The sequence below is a fragment of the Rhagoletis zephyria genome, unplaced genomic scaffold (assembly GCF_001687245.7).
Source record: "Rhagoletis zephyria isolate East Lansing unplaced genomic scaffold, Rhagoletis_zephyria_1.1 Rzeph_scaffold_00510, whole genome shotgun sequence".
Lineage (NCBI taxonomy): Eukaryota > Metazoa > Arthropoda > Insecta > Diptera > Tephritidae > Rhagoletis > Rhagoletis zephyria.
In genome coordinates this window covers 137,762-152,207 of record NW_016157594.1, presented here as the reverse complement: position 1 = coordinate 152,207, position 14,446 = coordinate 137,762, and the positions used below count along the sequence as shown (strand labels likewise).

General features: G+C 36.7%; 1 long non-coding RNA gene across 1 annotated transcript; it reads right to left on the bottom strand.

Moving 5' to 3' along the window:
- Window positions 1-9,246: 9,246 nt before the first annotated feature.
- On the bottom strand, window positions 9,247-14,108 carry LOC108360051 (uncharacterized). Its single transcript, XR_001847044.1, has 3 exons — window positions 14,001-14,108; window positions 13,730-13,732; window positions 9,247-9,257 (listed from the first exon to the last, which is right to left on the bottom strand). It is a non-coding gene; the product is annotated as an uncharacterized LOC108360051 (long non-coding RNA).
- Between the last annotated feature and the right edge of the window lie 338 nt (window positions 14,109-14,446).

Sequence of the window (14,446 nt, the reverse complement as noted above, 5' to 3'; positions counted from 1 at the left end):
GCGTGGCACCGCCCACTTATGATCACATATATGTATATCGGTAACCGTTCTACCAATTTGTACCAAGCTCGGTGTGGTTATTGTGCTTGCCACATATAAACAAAACGTTAAAAATTATTGAAATCGGACTAAAATAACGGCCGCTTCTCATATAACGGTAAATTTCAGAAATGCTTGAAACTTCAATATTTCGAAATTGAAGGACGCTAATTTACTCAAAATTGATACACCCCGGCTTACCATCTAGCGGAAGGTTTCGGAAAGGTGAAAAAACATATATTTAATACTTGCGCCGGGTATTTAATGTTCGGCTCCGCCCGAACTTAGACCTTCTTACTTGTTGTATTATATACTCGTTTATTTGTATTTGATTTACACGAAAATTCTGTAGATGATTGATATTGTCGGGCGAAACGTAGGACAAGGCAGAATATGATAATTCGTCAACTGAACTAAATGAACTGAATGAACTAAAGAACTAGTTTACTAAGGAGAGCGAACTACAACTGAACGGTTCGCTCAAAGCAACTAAAGTGCCCAACTCTAATATGTATGTATACATATCCTCTAAATTACTGCGAAGAATACGCTGCTAATATATTGGTTGTGAAAGTGATTTTGTTCTTCACAATACTGTAATTGCTTTTACAACAAATGAACCTTACACACGTAGTCATAATTGTGAATTAGAATTCCCTTTTCGAGTTTCGTATGTTGCGTCCTGCCTGGTCCGAAAATTTTCTATTATTATTTGTTACGCTGCGCCTACCTGGGCCGCTGAGTTTGTGAGTTCAAAGACCTCACACATCAAATATGAATGTATGCATTTACAAATATATATATATGTATGTATGTATATGAATGACTGGCATCAGATCGAACTGCATTGTTAGAGACGGCAGTTCAGCTGATTTTTCAAAACAGTTGGTAAGACTTTACCAACTGCTTCCAATTTGTTGCCGTCGTCTTCCCTCCTTTTCATTGGCACATGCCATGCCTGCTAGCAACTGTGATGAAAATGCTGTAAAAGAAATTGTGGCATATGCATTTTTTTACTTTCATTCCAGTTTTCCTTTTTCAGTGTTTACATTTATTCACTAGGTTTTTGAATTGTCGATGGTGTTGATCGTTCGTCACGATCACGTCTGCTTAATTAAATGCGGATTTTTAAACGAATCTTGTGTCCTGTATGGTAAACGTAGCCTCTGTTGATGTAATTTGTGGTAGTTCCTCTGTTTCCATAAAAACTTTAACTAGCTTTAGAACATACAAACCGGTACACATTCGACATATTATACAACTAGTAGAGGGTAGAGGGTGGCAGTAAAATAACTGGTTTACTTTTACTACTAACTTCAGACATAATACTTATGTATATACATTACACCTTTCCCAGTTAAATTAGAATATAATTACTTCCAATAAGGATCGCTGCGTATATACCGGAAACACTCCAAATGCAATTGCGTCCTGTGCCAGGTGCACAAGCATCTTTACCTAACGAACAAAACCACAGTATAGCCAGACACAACAATAAATCAAACCAGTGTGAACAAAATACTAAATATGTGGCTGTGTATATGCATATCCCAAGAACATCGAAGCGAATGCATATGAGCACACAATATAAATGAAGTCCTTTCTGTCACAGCGTCAGTGTATAAACCGGCAGGCTTTGTGAGTGGCGTCAGCGATCACGGCGAATACGCCCATTCATTGCTTTTTATGCAAAACCAAATAGAGAACAAAAAAGTGATTTCCGCTTAAACGCATGTCCCACCTTCACTTCGACTGCATTTCCAAATGTTGCAATTCTAATTATACATATCTAACACTTAGTGGATGGAATAAAAATATATATGTATATTGGGGTGATCTAAAATTGCTTGTGAAAAATGAAATGTCGGGATTTTGAAGCTCTAACACCCTAGGATTGTTCTGGAGTCTGGACTAAAAAAATATACCTTTTTTTTATTTTGAAATCAAAAAATACTTAGAGGTTGCTCAAAGCGCCCAATTTTCAATTATTTTACATATATGGGGGAAAACAACTTTTCGTAGAAATGGTATGGAATTCTTGAAAGTCAATATTTTTCGATCGGAAAACTCTGTTTCTCTTCTGAAGATTCCCATAATATTAACCAATCATTTATTTAATCATTTAATTAATCAGAAAATGCAATGGGGGGCTAAATAAAAATTCTTTAGTATTAACAAGTAATTTTTAGCAAAAAAAACCGACTTCAATTCTCATGTAAAAAAAAAATGAATATATATATATTTCATGATCCAACGAAATCGGTTGACGTGGCCCAAAGTTATGCGTTAACACACATAAAAAAAAATATTCCGACGAACTGATAACCTCCTCCTTATTTGGAAGTTGGTTAAAAAAGGGCTAATAAGCGACTTTACTTATTTTTACCACCCTAATGTTTATACAGTGGTCGAGAAAATTATAGCCGCACATTTTGACAAGCCTTAACATACAATTTTTATTTATTTTGTTATTTAATTTTGGGTTAGTTTTTTTTATAAAAATATTGTTCATTGTTTAGCAAAAACCGTGAAAATCCAAGTTTCGAACTTTGTGCAATATTAAATAAAAATAAATCGACAAACTTTCGTAAAAATTTTGAGCTTTTTCAAGTAGATTTCCTAGATTTTGCCGAAGAGGTTACGCTTTCCTTCCATATAGAAATGAAATGTGTTTATTCTTTATATGTATGGAAGCAAATGGAACAAATGAAATTCTAAAACATTAACGGTTGCTATTAGCCATTTTAAACTTGTACTTTATTCTACAAGAATTCAATGGGCTACAAAACTGCATACTCAGAATCTTTCAAGGAAATCTAATTAAAAAGATCGAAATATTTACGAAAGTTTGTTGATGTTTTTTTTTTAATATTGTACAAAGTTTGAAACTAGGATATATACAGGTTTTATCAAAGAATAAGCTATATTTTTATATAAAAATAACCAAAATAACAAAGAAAAAATATTATGTTAAATTTTGTCAAAATGTGGTGCGGCTTTAGTTTTCTCGACCACTGTTCATTAGGGCGGTTCGATTTGTATGGGAGATTTTTTCGACTATGTGCGTATAGCACGTGTAAGTCTAAGCAAATTTGCCGAAGAAAGCATGGGTCTGAAGCCAATTTGGAGTTTGTCAAATTGTGAAAATAGGTTTCTTAGCACTTTGGTGTAGTGTCGTGAAGAAGTGCTTAAATTTTGTATAAAAAACATGCTGAGAGGGCCTTTTTGGTATGAAGACTGCATATCTGCGCTTATATTTTTCTTAAAACTACACCCAGAGGGCGCAACACTGAAAATTTCACATTTTCTTCTAAACCTATTTTCGCAATTGGGCGCAAAGTAAAAAAAAAAATTACCCGCCCTACTGTACATACATATGTACGTATGACAAATGTACTTCCATACATACATACATATGTTTTTGCATCTGTCTTTTTTTTATTTTTAGGGGTGACGAAATTATTTGATGTCTGCATTTCAGAAATTCGATTTGGCGTAAATCATGAAAAAAAAACACTAATAAATAATTGTTGCACTTAATGCATTTATCGTTTTCTTATGCACACACATTGATATATGTATGTATGTAAATAAATTAACATTCAATTTTTTAGGCAATGGCCTCTTTTCGGTTGTCATAAAGCAGCAACCGTTACAACGAACAAATAAAGCCCGTAGTAAAATTGTAGAAAGCCCGAACAATGTGAGCAACTCATGTGCGAAATTGTGTGGACCATGAGCACACGGCAGATACACAGGGAGCTTTAGAGAAGCTGACGCATTCTGTTAAAGCTTAAACAGACGGCAGCGTTGATTCGGACTAACTCGGACTTAATTCCCGAGTTGATCCGGATCAACGCTGCCGTCTGTTTACGCTTTTAAACACCAGCCTTCTCATCAGATTTACTCTATAAGCTGGTTTAGTGATGGGTTTGCGACGTCTACCACCCTGGCATTCAGTGCTGCCGTTTTTGGTTTCATCCTATCTAAATTGGGAGAACTGTTTACTCTCGTTTGGGAGTTTAAAGTGAATTTTAATAGGTGTTGTTTGCATCAGAGGCATAGAAAGAGCAATGGAAAGCGGATAATGTTTCTAGATGTACATACATATGTAGCTGGAGCGTTTTATAACGTCTCGAAACCATTTCTACTAGAAGGGAAAATCTCGGTAGGAGAACACCATGTTCTTCGGGCTTGGATAAGCAATACGCTAGGCTGTAGAAAGATCTCGGTGAAATAGGGCTTATACGAGCTAACCCGAGACTTACGTAGAGGCACACCCCAGGGAGGGGTATTATCATTACTTTAATGGACGTTTGTAGCTAAAAAATTACTGACGAGCATAGAAGGAGGAGCAGCCACAATAACAGCTTATGCACATAGCTCACTAGCGAACTAAACGTTCAAACCTATTAGTGATTGGGCTATAGAAGTGGGACTGAGCATTAACTCAGAGAAGACTGACTTATTTAGTACAATTCACTAGAACATACCATCTTGGGATAAACCTAAATTGGAGGGGCACACTCTTCAAGTAAAGCCAAACACGAAGTACCTTCAAATCGTATTGGACAGCAAATTTTCATGGAAACTTAGTGTGCAGGAGGGAGTGAGAAAGGCCTGGAGGGTGATTACAATACCAACAGCGTCACTACACGCAATCTAACGCATGCGACCAGCGGAATTAGTAGCCAAGAACATAGCGTGTAGCTTTATGCCGCGGAGCAATTTGGAATCAGAACCTACGGTCACAATAGTATAGCGCCATACTTAACCGGCCGGATAGACTACGTGGTTCCGCGTGTGAAATCCGAAAGGTCTTTAGAAGCTGAAATTGCTGAATTTGACGCTTGGCGCAAGGGTGTGAAGTTGAAAGGGAACGCAACGCACATCTACACAGATAATTCTAATGTGGGCGAAGGAGTTGGGGCTGCTATCCCCTAATGAGTGTCCCGCATTTTCATTACATCCGTGTTTACATTTAATCCCAACCGGACGCAAGGAAGTTTGACTTCAATAAAGTTTTTGGAGCTGAAGAATTAATGACAGTACTCAAGTAATGCGGCGAGAAACGCAGCAATGACGGACGAAAATATGCTTGCTGATAAGATTTTAGAGGTTTTCTACACGGACCACAGAAAGTATGATCCTGCATTTAACCTGATCTGTGAAGAGGTCCGTGAGAAGTGTATCGACACACCGGGGATGGGCGTTTTTGAGTGAATTATTATTCAAACAAAAAACAAGATGTTATACATATCTACATATCGTCACCTGAAATGCAAAAAGATGTAACAAACACCATCGTTGAAATGCAAAAAGTCATAACTAATAAAAAATTCAAAATTCACTTTTTGATTTATATGATGGAGTTCATCGAATTACCACTCCCCAAATCATTTTGTGAAAAAAAATTTAAAAAAATATTAGTGATGACTTTTTACATTTTATTAACGACGTTGTCACGTCTTTTTGCATTTCAGTTGACGATATGTATGTATGTATATAATTTTCCTATGTTTGAATGATGAATAAATTGCAATTCTTTATTCATGTAATTTCAAATAACAAATACATAAGTTTTTATTCATCATCGAGAAACTTCAAAAAACTAATAAATTTTTTATTAATAATTCAATTAATTTCGAATGAACGAATAATTTTTATTTGGTTATTTAGTCATTCTTTCTTCACTTTAAGTGCATATATACTTACGTACATACGGTTGGTGTGCAACTTCTCTGAAGTTTTCTTCTTTTTATAAAAACTTTGAAATTTGGAACTACATACATACATACATACATATATGGTTTTTGTTACATAATGAGCTTTACTTTTATAAAAAAAATATTTGAATTAATTTGAAGAAAACTAAATTGCTCAAACCCGTTGACCGTATCATTCTGTTGCGGGGTATACGTACAAACGTAGCGTACCATCTTTTTATGAAGACCTTGATGAAAACAATTGTTAATTTTAAAATAAAAATGATCCCAAAACCAAAGATTGTATTAAAAATCAATGTTTTTAAATTTTCAGAAAAACCAAAGCTTTCAGTATAGGCGTATTCCAAAACGTCAAAATACAAATCATCAGTCCCTTCTATCTTTTAGCCGTACTTGAAGAAAAAGTCTAACTTGCGCAACCTAGTTGAAAACTAGCAGCTAACCTTTGTCGCGCACATTTAGCATTACAATATGCTGAGATTTAGAAACAAAATAAAAAACACTGATGCTTTGTATTTTGGCGTTTTAAAATGCACCCTGTCTTAACTTTTATTTTACCCATTACCTATACTATTCCACAATTTTCGGTACATAATGATTACTCCTGCAAATATGAAATAAAAGGATTTTGAAGTATGTATGTATTTGCTTTTCGAGGACAAAGAGGGAAATCGTGCAACTTCCACTTTCCTTTACTAATTTAAACCAAACACTAAAATACCGAGAGCAGCTAAAATATTTACAAATACATATGTATGTATGTATGTATGTATGTATATACATATATTTAAGTGCGATCAAGGGATGTTTAAGCTTCAATGATTTCAATTATTTTCTTTGCAAAATCAAGGTGTAAGGACGTACATATGTACACACATACATACAAACATACTTTTGTATACATATTTACTAATGCAACAGCAATGCACATATGACTAATGAGCGCAACACCATGTTTACCTATGAAATCTAACATATTTGTGTACACATATAGCACATTTATTTATATATAGATATATATGTAAGTATATACACTTCAGGGTATGTACGATTGCACAGAAAGGTCTTTTAGCCACAGGCACTTCACTTTGTTAGTACAACCACTTGCCATGAATGCTTTGTATTTGTTTCCTTCCTGTTATTGTTTCCGTCTTTATTGTGTTGCGCTGCAAGCTTCTAAATTAAGCAACAGTAATAATTGTGTCATCTGTTCTGTTTTTTTGTTTTTAATTTTACATTCTCTTGCCGATTGGCCGAGTGAAATAATTTTTTTTTTTAATCATCGGACATCAGTCGAAATAAAAATCTCTAAGTGAATTTATTTATTCGATGGAAAGGTTTCACAAATTGGCATTTGCAATCGTCATGAAACTGTGGGTGGCCAAACTGCATAACACATATGAAAAACTTGTTTGGACTTACTCACATACATAGACATGTACAGCGCTAGTAGGGAGTCTACTCGCTACTAACAAAAATAGCCATACCCCGGAAAACTATGTACCACAAAAGAATTGAGATCTTCGTTTTAATAATTTCAACATTTTGTTGTTTCCAGCTCTCAATCACGAGAAATATGTACATATGTACATACTTTTCATGTTGTTGTTGCTGTAGCGGCACTACTAAGCCTCGCCTATTTCGGGTCAACGTTTAATCATTTTCGGGCTCAACTAACGGGAGGCCCAGGAAACGAGCTGTTTCAATGGGTTCGGACCAGAGGGAGAGGGGTGTTAGCTGAGTCGGATCGAGCTGGCATGTGAAGAGGTGACACTCTATGGATGTCGTTAATGGCTCGTCTGTATGTCGTCGGGTCCAGTGGTTGATCTACGTATTGCTGAACTGCGTGCTTGTATACGAATAGGTGTCCCCTGACGTGCCTGGGCGGAGGCTCCTCCTGAAGCAGAGGTCTGTTTGGGTGTTCGCTTCTGTGACACCCCACCAGAAATTGCTTACAAAGCATTTTGTTGTGTTCCCTTACGGGGAGACTTGGGCCTCGCTGTGTAGATGGTGCTCAGGCGTTATCAGAAGGCACCCAGTCGCTGTCCGAAGTGCAGCGTTCTGACAAGTCTGTAGCTTCGTCCACGGCGTCCAACTAGTCCCCGGCGTCCAAACTGGCGCAGCATAGTTTAGAACCGGCCGGCCAATTGCCTTGTATGTTGCCAGCAACGTTTCTTTGTCTTTGCCCCAAGTGCTGCCGGCGAGCGACTTGAAGACCTTGTTGCGGCTCTGTACTTTATTGACAACTGCGGTTGTGTTCGTGGAGTAGGAGAGCAGGCTATCGAAGGTGACCCCTAAAATTTTCGGGTTGTTTACAGTCGGTATTGGTAAGCCATCGACGTGTATACCTAATTCTAACCTGACCTCCTTGGTCCAGGTGGTGAAGAGGGTCGCCGTTGATTTCGTTGGGGAGAGTGTTAGGCTCCTTGCAGTGAAGAAGCGAGAAACGCTGGAGAGATAGTCGTTTACTTTTGAGCAGAGGTCATCAATTCCATTCCCGGACGCCAAAATCGAGCAATCGTCAGCGTATGAGATCAGGGAAATTTCCTCAGGTGGCTGAGGATGCTTCCGAGATGTAGAAGTTATTATTTAATTTAATAAGGGGGAGAGAACACCACCTTGTGGAACCCCTTGTTTGATTCTTCTTGGTTTCGAAGTTTGATCTCGGAAGATTACTGACGACTGTCGACCACTCATATAATTCGCCGACCATCGCTTCAGTCCCGGTATGAGTGAGGAGGCCTCGATGTCTTCTAGCAGCGTGGAATGACAGGCGGTGTCAAACGCCTTTGACAAGTCCAGCGCTACTAGGACCGTTCTCTCACAGGGGCGGTTAGGTCGATTTAGGCCACGAGTTATTTGGGTGTTTATGGCATTAAGTGCTGTTGTTGTGCTATGCACTTTACCGAATCCGTGCTGGTGCTTCGCTGGGGTCACGTGCCAGTTGAAGTATGGGAGTAGCAGGGTCTCAAGTGTCTTCGCGACTGGGGAAAAGAGCGTTATCGGGCGAAAAGAGTCTCCTTTGTTGGCGGGATTCCCCGGTTTCAGCTGTGGGCCCTTTCTCCCTGATTTCCACACATCAGGAATGATGAGAGTGGCCATAAACAGGTTGAGGACCTCCGTTAGGTAAGCTACTCCCTTAGGCCCCAAATGTTTTAGCATCAACATACGGATTCCGTCGGGTCCAATGGCTTTGGAGGCTTTAACCTTCCCGATAGCCCCCTTCACTTCACAGCTGGTGAAAGCAAGTGGTGCACTGTTTTTTGGCAGCTTGTGCTGCCCCCTGGTTACTCGACGTTTAGCCCTGTCTACCAATGGATGCAGTGTGAATTGCCTACTGAAGTAGGTTGCGCATTTCTTCGGGTCCGAAGAAGCGCGACCTTCGAATAAGATTTCCACTCTGTAATCACGCTTCGTTGGGTTAGACAAGGACCTCACGGTTGACCAGAGCTTACTCACACCAAATGTGAAGTTACAGACCTTCAAGTGCTCCTCCCACTTTTTCCGCTTGTGCTGATTTACCAGTTGCAGAATCTCCAAATTAAGGTCTCTCAGACGAGGGTCCCCGAGATCGACCTGGCGTAGGTGGTCACGCTCATTTGCAAGTACAGCTGCTTCGGCCGGGAATTTTGGGCGGACGATCATTGGCCAGGCTTGAGTGCCAGAGATCGTGGTGCACGTTGAAGTCACCTACTACCATTCGGTTTTCACCTCTGAGTAGCGCACCTATGTCATGGTTTCCTGCTGCCCAGAGGAGCTTCTCGGAGCTGTGCAGGTTCTTCGGGTGTTTGGTGCGTTGCGCGAGCGGGTAGCCGTGGATGCTGATTGTGCCGTATACATATACATATACACGATCTGGCCGACTTACATCAATTTCGTGTTTTTTGGTGCTATCAGCTTGAAATTCGGTTTGTCTACGTAATTTGGAGTTCTGAGTTGGTCTACAACATTTTTTCTTTGAATGAAATGTTATTCCACTTTTCTTTCCCGTATTTGACGCTTTAAAATCGCTGTCAGCTGCGAATGCGTCGAAAGAGCAGCCACAACACCATGTCTTTAAATGGAAACATTACTTTGTTTTAAATAAGCGCTTAGAGTGGAGAACGCTCACGTAATACACACGTATTTTATTTTTATAAAATTTGTGTAACATAAATATTAACCAAGGGATCAATGCCATATATTTTTTTATTCTCTTTACTTTACTATATAATACAAATTTAAAAAGAAATTTTTTGTTAAGTTACTTTCATAGGGCCTATTTCCGTTACCACTTTTTTGAGAACCTGAACCGGTCCAAATTCTCGATTATTTAAGCACTCGGAATCGCACATCACTAATATAAATTGTTCAATGGATTAAAATCGTGCGGCTTCACTGATTCGGTCATGTCGTACGAATGGATACAAACTTTCCAGCCCAAAAATTATTCAACGCGTAGCCTATTGTTGGCAGCAGTGGAATTGGAAGGTCTCTTCTACGTTCGATATACCAGGTGGAAAAGGACTTGGCTTCACTTGGCACTTCCATTTGACGTCAGTTGGCACAGAAACGACTGGCGTGCTTATTTGAACTCGGCCAAAATTGCTTAGCTGTTTACAGCGAGTAGCAATAAAAATAAAAATATGTATGTACATATGTATGTATGTGCGTTGACGTGCGTAAATTGAAACGAAATCCATATCCGATATTAGTGGTGGTGCGTTTTCGTTCTAATTAAAATCGTCAAGAACGTGCATATCAAATTGATTCAGTTTGCTTTTAGTGCTAGTACACTGTATGTATGTAAGTATGTATTTGGTACCGTGCTTTGTATTTCTTCCGCATGCTGTTGTTGAATCCCAACATGAATATTTAAAAATAACAAAAGTCAGCGCATACAAGAATTTTAAAAGCTTTTTTTGGTGTACTCAGTGGTGTGTGGAGGCAATGGAAACTAGTGCAGATCTTTTCGCTTCGTTGACTCATTCAAAGGGTGAGTGCCATAATAGAAAATTGCTGTTGTTTTGATTTCTAAATAAATAGACACACGCTCGTCTGCAACTGTTACCTGTCTCTTTGACTACGAACATATTTTCTTGCCGGTCTGCCTGTCGGTTGTGTGTGATGATGATTGGCCTTTTTCAAACTCGCGGTCGGTCTTTGTTTTAATTCTCGTTGTTAAATTGCTAATCCACTGCATTGCGCATGCGTACACTGCATTTGACAACAATGAATAAAAAATTATTCAAAAAAAAATGCAAAGGGTTGCTTACAACTACAACTCGACGAAGTTGCACCCTCTCATATCTAAAAGTTTACATACATACATACATACGCACATAATTAATTGCATAGCTCGTAAAATAGAAAACCCCCTCTCAGGATGTGTGTGCACTTGTATGGAGAAATAGCATTCATTGGTTCAGGTATTACACACGATTTTGGGAATCAGTAAAAGTAGCTAGCCCCTTAGGCAGCTGAAAGGATTTTGAAAAACAACTGCTTTGGCTGAGCTTATTATTAAAAAAGGGACAGACAGGATATGAAGGATATGCATGAAAGGCTGAAAGGAAGTGCACAAACGGGTCTCAGCTGCCACATGCCACGCGATTGTCACACTTTGTTGGCTGCCACGGCATCGCGGGTTGGTAGCCACCACCACCACCATTCACTAAACAATAGGTGGCATGTTGCATATGGAAAATGCAAAATCTGTATGCTTATCTAAACGAAAAAATCAACTCGATCACCTTCCGCTGTGCTTATATACACGTATGTGTGTTTATTAGGATCGTCCATAGTTGCATGTGAGAAAAGAAATGTTGGAGTTTTAATGCTTTCACCCCCTAGGATTGTTCTGTATCGAAAAGAATATATATCTCTGTTTTTTGTTTTGAAAACAAAAACTATTTAGTGGCCACTTGGAGCGCTCGATATTTGCCACGCATTTCTTATCGGGGTTATTCCCAGCTGTTTTTTTTTACCAATTTTTTAATTAACGTTTTTTTTTCTGGGTACACCCGTGAATTTTTTTGAGAGCATTAAGATTCCGACTTTACTTTCTTTGGACCACCCTGATGTATACATATGCATGTGAACACATTACTAGTTTTATATTTATACCTAAATATCTAAACAATCTTAGACTTTCCTATGTATTTATGTATGTATACAAAACTGTTTTTTGTTTTAAATATGTTGTTTTCTAAGCGGATTCCATACAGCCTAGATGTGCAGTATGATTGCCAAGAGTCAGTTTTAGGGCCGTTTGCATCACTCCCAGTTAAACATCGTTATCGACGTTATCGACACCCACCATATAACATGTGATCGATAAAGCAGGCGATGTGCTTAACTGAAGGATGTACCTCCAGTTAGCCTTAACTAGACATTGTGAAAACGGCCCTTAGTGTTTACAGTGTAATTAGCCTGTAGTCAAATGTACTAGTTGTAACCTACCTTCCAACTTAGATTTTCTAATTTCTTACTTTTTCTGAGTATTTATTAAAAAAATAAAAATAAATACATAAATATTTGAAACTTTTGAAACTTAAATAAAAGCATTTTCCATTAAATGTTATTAAAAGTAAAATATTTCAGGTATAATAAGTATTTAATAAAAATAAAATAAATACTTTGGCTTATTTTTAAGTAAACTTAAATAAAAGTAAAAGCTTTCATTTAATCAAATTCATTAACTTTATACTTCAGTGCTCCCTTTTTAAAATTCTATAAAAGTAATAGAGTCCAACCACGTGAAGGGGGCCCAAAAATTTTCGTCAAATGACCGATTTAAAAAGAAATTAATTTTTTATAGGGGATCTGAATAGAAGAAAACGCGTGATATCGTCAGAAAAAAAAAAATTGTACTAGAAATTATTTAGCTGATGCTTTCCATTTCCAAACAACCGGTCAGGTACGAGCATGATTTTTAATTTCGACCAAACTCAAATACATTGTTTGTTGGTCCAAATAATGAGTCACGTATTTTTTCTTTTGGCTCGGAAAAATTTTTCGCCCGAATTAAACGCGATTTTGTTTTTCAGGTAAAAATCGATTATTCGAATTGACAGTGGGAATTTTTTTTTAAAATGCCCATAACTTTGTCAAAATTTAACAGATTCCAACAATGTTTTTACTCAAAGGTCAGTAGTTCTTGTCACTTCAAGATAGAATGATACAATTATTGATTTTCATTATTTAAAATTTTTTATTTAACAATAAACAAAAAGTGCAAATCTTTTTTTTTTATTTAATTTCTCAAAAAGTGTATTTTTTTTCTCTCATACTTTTTTACCGGAAAAGAGACACTTTGAACTAAAATCAAGCCAAATCTCTAATAGCGAAGATTTTGTTTTCTGAGTTATGATTTTTTATAGAAAATATAACTTTTTGTGGTACATATTACAATATTCTTATATTCTTTAACTAAATGGAACATATGTATGTAATATATCAGCAAAAAGTACAGCCGTGATAATTTTTTGTGTATCAAGTAGATATTACAACACACTTTCCATCATACAGTTTCGATTATAAAAAGCTGGAAAATGTGATTTTGTATTTGCATTTAGACTAATTTTCATTATTATAGGAAAATACAATGTTATTTTGCCTTATTCGCATACAAATTGAATTTTTATCGGCATTGGCATTAAATAATAAATTTATTGTGAATTAAACTTAATTTTATTATTAATGCCATATGGCTAAACCTATATTAAAAAGTTATTGAAATATATTATTTTTTATCGTTAACAGCGAAAGTCGGTTAGAAATAAGAAAATTATAATTATATATAAATATCTAATTAAAATTTTAAAAGTATTTAAATTTTATTTAATTACTCTTCAAGTAGAATTATATATGTACTGTATTAAAAAGGAAACAAATTAACTTAAGAAAGACTTTGTTTTATGTATGTACGCACAATATTCATTTACATACTTAATACATACATACATATATACATAATTGAATACGTACTCATTTTAATGTTTTTCAATAAACCCAAATAAAAGTTATTTTTTGTGTATTTAAAATGTTGAAGTCAAATAAAATAAGACGTTCATAAATCGTTTTGTAATTGGTACAAGTCTGATCATTTTCGGACTAGTTCGATTTAAGTCAGGAAATTCTAGTTTTAAACTAGTATTTTTTCATACTAGATTGGTGTTTCACTATAGGTAGTATGTCTTTGATGGTTACAAGTAATATGTTTCTCTCAATACATATTTTGGTTATAGTTGTTACCAAATCGCACACCGCCTTCAAAAGAGTCGCAACTCCAAATAATACATTCGTCAGAAAATGCGTAAAACTATTTCTTAGCACATGGCAATCATATGGGCAAGGGCGACTTTACCTTAGGTGTTTTTAACAATTTTTATAAAAAAAAAATTTGCTCCAGCTTTTTCTGAAAGGTAAATAAAAGCTCTGCGTACATTTTTAGTGCGTAGTCTCAAAAATGCAAAATTTTGAGATGTGACTCTTTTGAAGACGGTGTGTGAAATGTTGTGTTGAGGAAAATATATTTAGCTGACTCTTTTCTCAGTGGACTTTTGTTCTGCGGCTGTCGTCAAAAATTATTCTTGCTTTAGGTTTAAGCTCTCTAAGTTTTCCAGTCCACCATTACGCTCTGATTTGTATCACATTTGGCATGATTAGTTGAAACGTAGTAAGACATAGATTTACAAAAA